This window comes from Nyctereutes procyonoides, unplaced genomic scaffold (assembly GCF_905146905.1).
Source record: "Nyctereutes procyonoides isolate TBG_1078 unplaced genomic scaffold, NYPRO_anot_genome, whole genome shotgun sequence".
NCBI lineage: Eukaryota > Metazoa > Chordata > Mammalia > Carnivora > Canidae > Nyctereutes > Nyctereutes procyonoides.
This window is the reverse complement of record NW_026575139.1, coordinates 33,714,360-33,720,359: the sequence shown is the minus strand read 5'-3', so window position 1 is coordinate 33,720,359 and position 6,000 is coordinate 33,714,360.

The following is a 6,000-nucleotide window of genomic DNA, read 5'->3' as shown; positions in this document are numbered from 1 at the left end:
GACAGAGAGAGAGAGAGCAGGTCCCCACTGAGCAGAGCCTGACTTGGGGCTCCATCCCAGGATCATGACCTGAGCCAAAGGCAGATACTTAACTGACAGAGCCAACCCAGGGCCCTGAATTGTTTTCAATCTTTTTGGCTCTGCAGATAACTAAACAATCTTGATGTGAAAATGCTTAAATTATTCAGATGTTGGGCAGCCTGGGTGGCTCAGGGGTTTAGCGCTGCCTTCAGCCCAGGGCCTGATCTTGGAGACCCAGGATCGATGTCAGGCTCCCTACATGGAGCTTGTGTCTCTCTCTCTCTCTCATGAATAAATAAATAAAATCTTAAAAAACTATTCAGATGTTGCCTGCTAAAGCTGAGTGTTTCAAAGTTCTATGTTTATGAAGACACTGATTTTATTCCCCTAACATTGACAACCTTGTTTTTCCTTAAGCACAGCACAATGGCAATACAAAAGAACGTACTTTCCAAATCTTGGGACCAATTTAAAGTTGATAGTGTCATAGTGTCTGGGGGTGCCTGGCTGGCTCAGTCAGCAGAGCATGCGGCTTTTGATCTCAGGGTTGTGAGTTTGTGCCCCATGTTGGGTGTGGAGATAAAAAAGAAAATAAAGTGGATAGTGTCCTAAAACTAAAACTTCTTCCAAAGCAAAATGTCTTACTAATGTCCAAACCCTGTGCATAAGATTATTTAATATTTCAAATTTTGCAGAATTTTAAAGTTCTTATTAAATAACATCTTTCTAATATAAAAGAAAGATAACACTACATTTTGCAAAACTTGTCCTCATAGGCAATTCTGCTAATCCTTTAGATCTACCATTACTGCTGAAGTCTGGAGTCCCTGACCCCTTTTTGCATGCTACTTTTTCCCCAAAAGCTTGAAAACACCAGGGGTTGAGTTTCTGAGCTTTGGAAAGCATGAGAACAGACAGTCCCCAGCTTATGATGTTCAACTAATAATTTTTTGGCTTTATGATCATGTGAAAGCAATATGCATTCAGTAGAAACTGTACCCGGAATTTTGGATTTTGATATTTCCCAGACTAACACTATGTGGCACAATACTCTGTCATAGTGCTGGACAACAGCAGCTACAGCCCACGCTCAACCATGTGATCACAAGGGTCAATAACTGATACACTTAACAACCCATACAACCGTTCTGTATTTCACTTTCAGTACAGTAGTCAATAAATTACATGAAATGGTCAATACTTTATCATAAAGTAGGATTTGTGTTAGATGATCTTTCCCCAAATAGGCTAATGTAAGTGTTCTATGTTTAAAGTAGCTGTGCTCTAAGTGGTGATGTTTAGTGGGTTAAGTGTATTAAATGCATTTTCAACTTGTATTTTCAACTTACGATGGATCTATTAGGACATAACCCCATCACAAATGGAGGAAGATTATATGTGTTTGTACCTGGCAACACTACACATCCGCAGAAATTCCTCAGCAAAGCTGGGCACAGGTGCCACAAACAATTAGGGAAAACCTCGGTAAGTGGAGGATGGTGTGGTGGGCCCCAGCCTAGAAAAATCCCAAACTGAAAATTGTCTCTGTAAATTCCAACTCATAACAGCAGTGGTAGCAGCATTCAGCAGTTTCTGTACATTAGCAAGACAAGATGCACTTTTCCTATGACTCATTTTGTAGCTAAACTCAAGACTTTCAGCCTTGATTTTTATTACAGTGCAATTATGGGGTAGAAATTCAGCCTTAAAAAAAAAAAGAAAAAAAAAAAAGAAATTCAGCCTTTCACAGCTATACTTGTGGCCATAAAACCCAGACCTTCCACATCTGCACTCCTGGAAATGGGGAGCACAGGGTGACACAAAAGCAGATGAAATTATTTGTATACTTGTACTCAAAGCTTTTATTCCCAAATCCTTACTGTGACATCTGTACTTTCAGGGCACAGGAAGGTGGAGTCAGTCTGGTTACAAGTGGGTCTCTGGACCACATCTATGATCAGTAAGTCACCACTAATGCAGCTACAAGCACACTCCAATCCATCAAATACCCTCATACATAAATTACAATTCAGAGGTTCCATGTAGAGCAGCCATTTGTGGCATTAAAAACCTGGGATATTGCCCCCCATTTAAATACATCATCCAAAACCAGAGTATTTCCATCCTCTTGATCAGAACTAGTTATAACTGCCCTTGTTCTCTGGGTAAGGCTGAGATGTATGGAATACCAAGACAGTTGGTCACCACTCAATTCAAGTGAAAAAAAGTCCAGCTGACTTTCTGATCTTTTATGCAGATATGCCACAAACAGCCTTATCAGCAGTTCAGTGAACTGCTTAGAATTATCTTTTTAGTTTTATGGGTTTCTTCTACACCCTTAATGTCTGGCTGATGTGTTTTTTCTGACCTGTGGAGGTTTAATAGTGAATGATAATCATTATGGTTCGGTAAACTCTAAAACGTATTTATATCTAGCTGATCTTAACTTTTTTTTTCATTAAGGTATCATTTATATACAGTAAAATCCACCCTGTTATGTGCACAGGTCTACAGATTTTGACAGACACATATAGCTGTGTCATCTAGGGAGTATTTTTTTTTCTTATTCTGATTTCATAATTCTCTACACCACATGTGTATTTTAATTTCCTGGCTGTATCAGTGAAAACTGCTACCTGCTGCAGAAATTCAAAATAAGGGCTTCTTAAACCCAACATTTAAACCAGCAAGAATATTCAAGGGTGCCTCGCACAGCTGTGCAAAGTGCACAGCCCAACGGCAGGAGAAGCCGGCATGTGGGGAGTGGCGCCCCCTAGTGTTTCCTGTGCATAATCTGCATGGCCGTCCGTGGCCGCTCTGAATATAGCCACCAGTTTGAGGGATCTTCAAAACTGTGGTGGTGTTAACAGTGAAACAGGAGATGTTTAAAATAAAAAAAGGAGGCTTCCATTTATATGCCTTTCCTCCCACACTTTAAAAGACTGTGATGGAAAGAGAAGACAGGAACCACTGAGCTTTATAGCACCAGACTTTGCACATATGTGAAAGAAGGGCAATGTTGCAAAATGAGAACTGGTCTGGTAAAAACAACAACAACAACAAAAAACCAACAACAAGAAAACAACTTGGAGACTGCTGAATCTCTGGTCTGCATCTTTTCTTAAATATGTATTTATTTTAGAGCACTCACATGCCTGGGGGTGGGGAAAGGGGCAAAAAGAGGGAGAGAGAATCTCAAGACTCCCCCCTATGCGGGGACCCAACATGGAGCTTGATCTCAGGGCGCTGAGGTCATGACCTGAGCCAAAATCAAGAGCCAGATGGACACTCAACTGACTGAGCCACCCAGGTGCCCCTCTGGTCTGCATTTTATTTATTTTTCTTTTTTAGTTTTTTTATTTACTTATTCATAGAGACACAGAGAGAGAGGCAGAGACACAGGCAGAGGGAGAAGCAGGCTCCATGCAGGGAGCCTGATGTGGGACTCGATCCAGGGTCTCCAGGATCACGCCCTGGGCTGAAGGTGGCACTAAACCGCTGCACCACTGGGGTTGCCCTCTGGTCTGCATTTTAAAACCTTTTCTCTTGCCTTTGCAAATGTTACAACCTCCTTCTAAAGAACCACCATAGGTTCTTTAGATGTTCCTCCCTACAAGGCACTTAGAACAAATGCCAGTTACCAAAAAAAAAAAAATTTAATTAGATATTTCCCTACATATGGTTTGAACTAAGTACCATATGGCTCCCACTACAGAAAAATGTGGCAAAACTGAATTCACAAGACCTCATTCTGCTAGGGCCTATTTAGTCCACACAAGTCTAACATGGACCTTCCAGAAATTTAGACCAAACAAGCAGTAACAAATACAGCTGATGAGGGCCTCCTTCTCATGCTTCCTTCCCACAAAGCCTCTTTCCCAGTCCACAGGAGAGCAAAGACCAATTCAGTTGTGCAGATCACCTTTCTCAGAGTACTACTATTCCTTCAGATTTTGACATTAAAGGACACCATAGTCTTCTAATAGTTTAAGGGAAGATATTTTATTTCTATTATCTTGATACAATATCACCAAGTTGTTTCAATGAAAAAAGTTTTAACACTGTAAACAATGGATGATAATTTATGTGAGAGAAGGTGGGATCATTCTCTAAATTGGCTACTCAGCTATAAAATGAATTTAAGAGAAGCATTTAGTGATTAGCTACAAAGTTCTAGAGTAATAATAATATTGCAAGCAGAAATGATGGGCGGGGAAAGGCACACCACATTCACTTAGAACTGAAAGGCAAGAAGAGTTGCAGGCAAAAGAACTCTATTTAAATCTCAGCTTACTCAGAAAATGGAACTAGTTGGAAGGAAGTGAGGGTAGAAAAGTATAAAGAACATCAACAACCAGCTTAGAGGCACCTGGCTGCTCAGACGGAAGAGCACGCGACTCTGGATCTCCGTGTCACAAGTTTGAGCCCTGCCTTGGGTGCGGAGATTACTTAAAACAAACAACCCATCAGCTTAGAAAGTCAGTTTTTGAACTACAGTTGAAAAAGAAATTCCAGAAAATAATATAGAGGCCAACCTCATGGGATGTGAATGTGAAGGAAAAAAAATGGGAGGCAAGAAACAAGGGTATATTTACTCAAATGTCCCTGGATTTCTCTCTTGACCAGGCAGGACACCAAAAACTCAGTTTGATGTCTGATTAAAAGATCAAATGTGATGGGGAATAAAATTCCAGAGACTTACTGTTAGAGATTTGCAAGAATCCTCAGAAATGCTTGATGTAATGACCACAATAAATGCTATGTTTTAAAAATAGTATTTACATATAATTGGAAGCTTCTTGATCAAAGAAGGATGTCAACTCAGGTCATGGTCTTGGGGTCCTGGGATCCAGCCCCATGTTGGGGCTCCCTGCTCAGTGGGGAGTTTGCTTCTCCTTCTCCCTCTGCCGCTCTTCCCTGCTGTGCGAGCTCTCTCTCTCTCTCTCTCTCTCTCCCTCTCTCAAATAAAACCTTTTTTCAAAAAACAGAGGGATGTCAAAACAGAAGTACCCAACACATTATGGAATCCTAGGAAAAATCTTGTTAGTTATGACTAATAAAACAAGATCCAGGAGCAGCTAAGTACTAAATAAATAGTGAATTAAATGAATAGTGATGCCAAATTTGAACATAATGTAAAATAGATTTTTAAAAGATACATTGGTGCCACCTTTTGGCCAGATTAAAAATTTACACAAATTACAATCTACAATCACATTTGAATTTCAAAGAGACCCTGTTAGAGGCACAGTTGTTTGATTCAAACATTAAGTGAATAGATTTAAAACTGCCTTGCTGCTTATTAATACAGCTGATTTTTAATTCTATTTTTTATTTTTTAAGAATTGGGATAGAAGATAATACGAATAGAGTTTTAATGCTGAACAAATATATCTCATACTCCGTAAGTACTCCTTTAGTTCCTGACAGCCATCACAAAACTTATTTTAAGCTTTTCGGCCAGGATTAGTCAACTTTAGCACTACTGATATTTTGGGCTGGATAATTCCTTGGGGTGGGGGTGGGGGCTGTCTCCTGCACTGTGAGTTGTTTAGCAGCATCCCTGACCTCTACCCACTGGATGCCAGTAGCAACATTCCCCCCACCCCACCCAGTTGTGACAACAGAAAACATCTCTACATTGCAAAATGTCCCTGTGGTAAGGGGAATCACCCTGTGTATGGTTAACTTTAAGTTTCAACTGGCCACAGGTGCTGATATTTGGACAAACATTATTCTGGGTGTGTCTGTGAAGGTGTTTTTGGATGAGATAAACATTTGAATCAGTAGACTGAATAAAGCAGATTGCCTCCCCTTGTGGGTCTTGAGGCTGCTGGCTTTTGGACTGGAATTAACACCATCAGCTGGCCCAGGTCTCCACCTTGCCAACTAGAGATCTTGGGACATCTCAGCCTCATATCTGTGTGAGCCAATGCCCTATAACCAATCACCCTCTCTCTCTCTCCCTCCCTCTCTGCA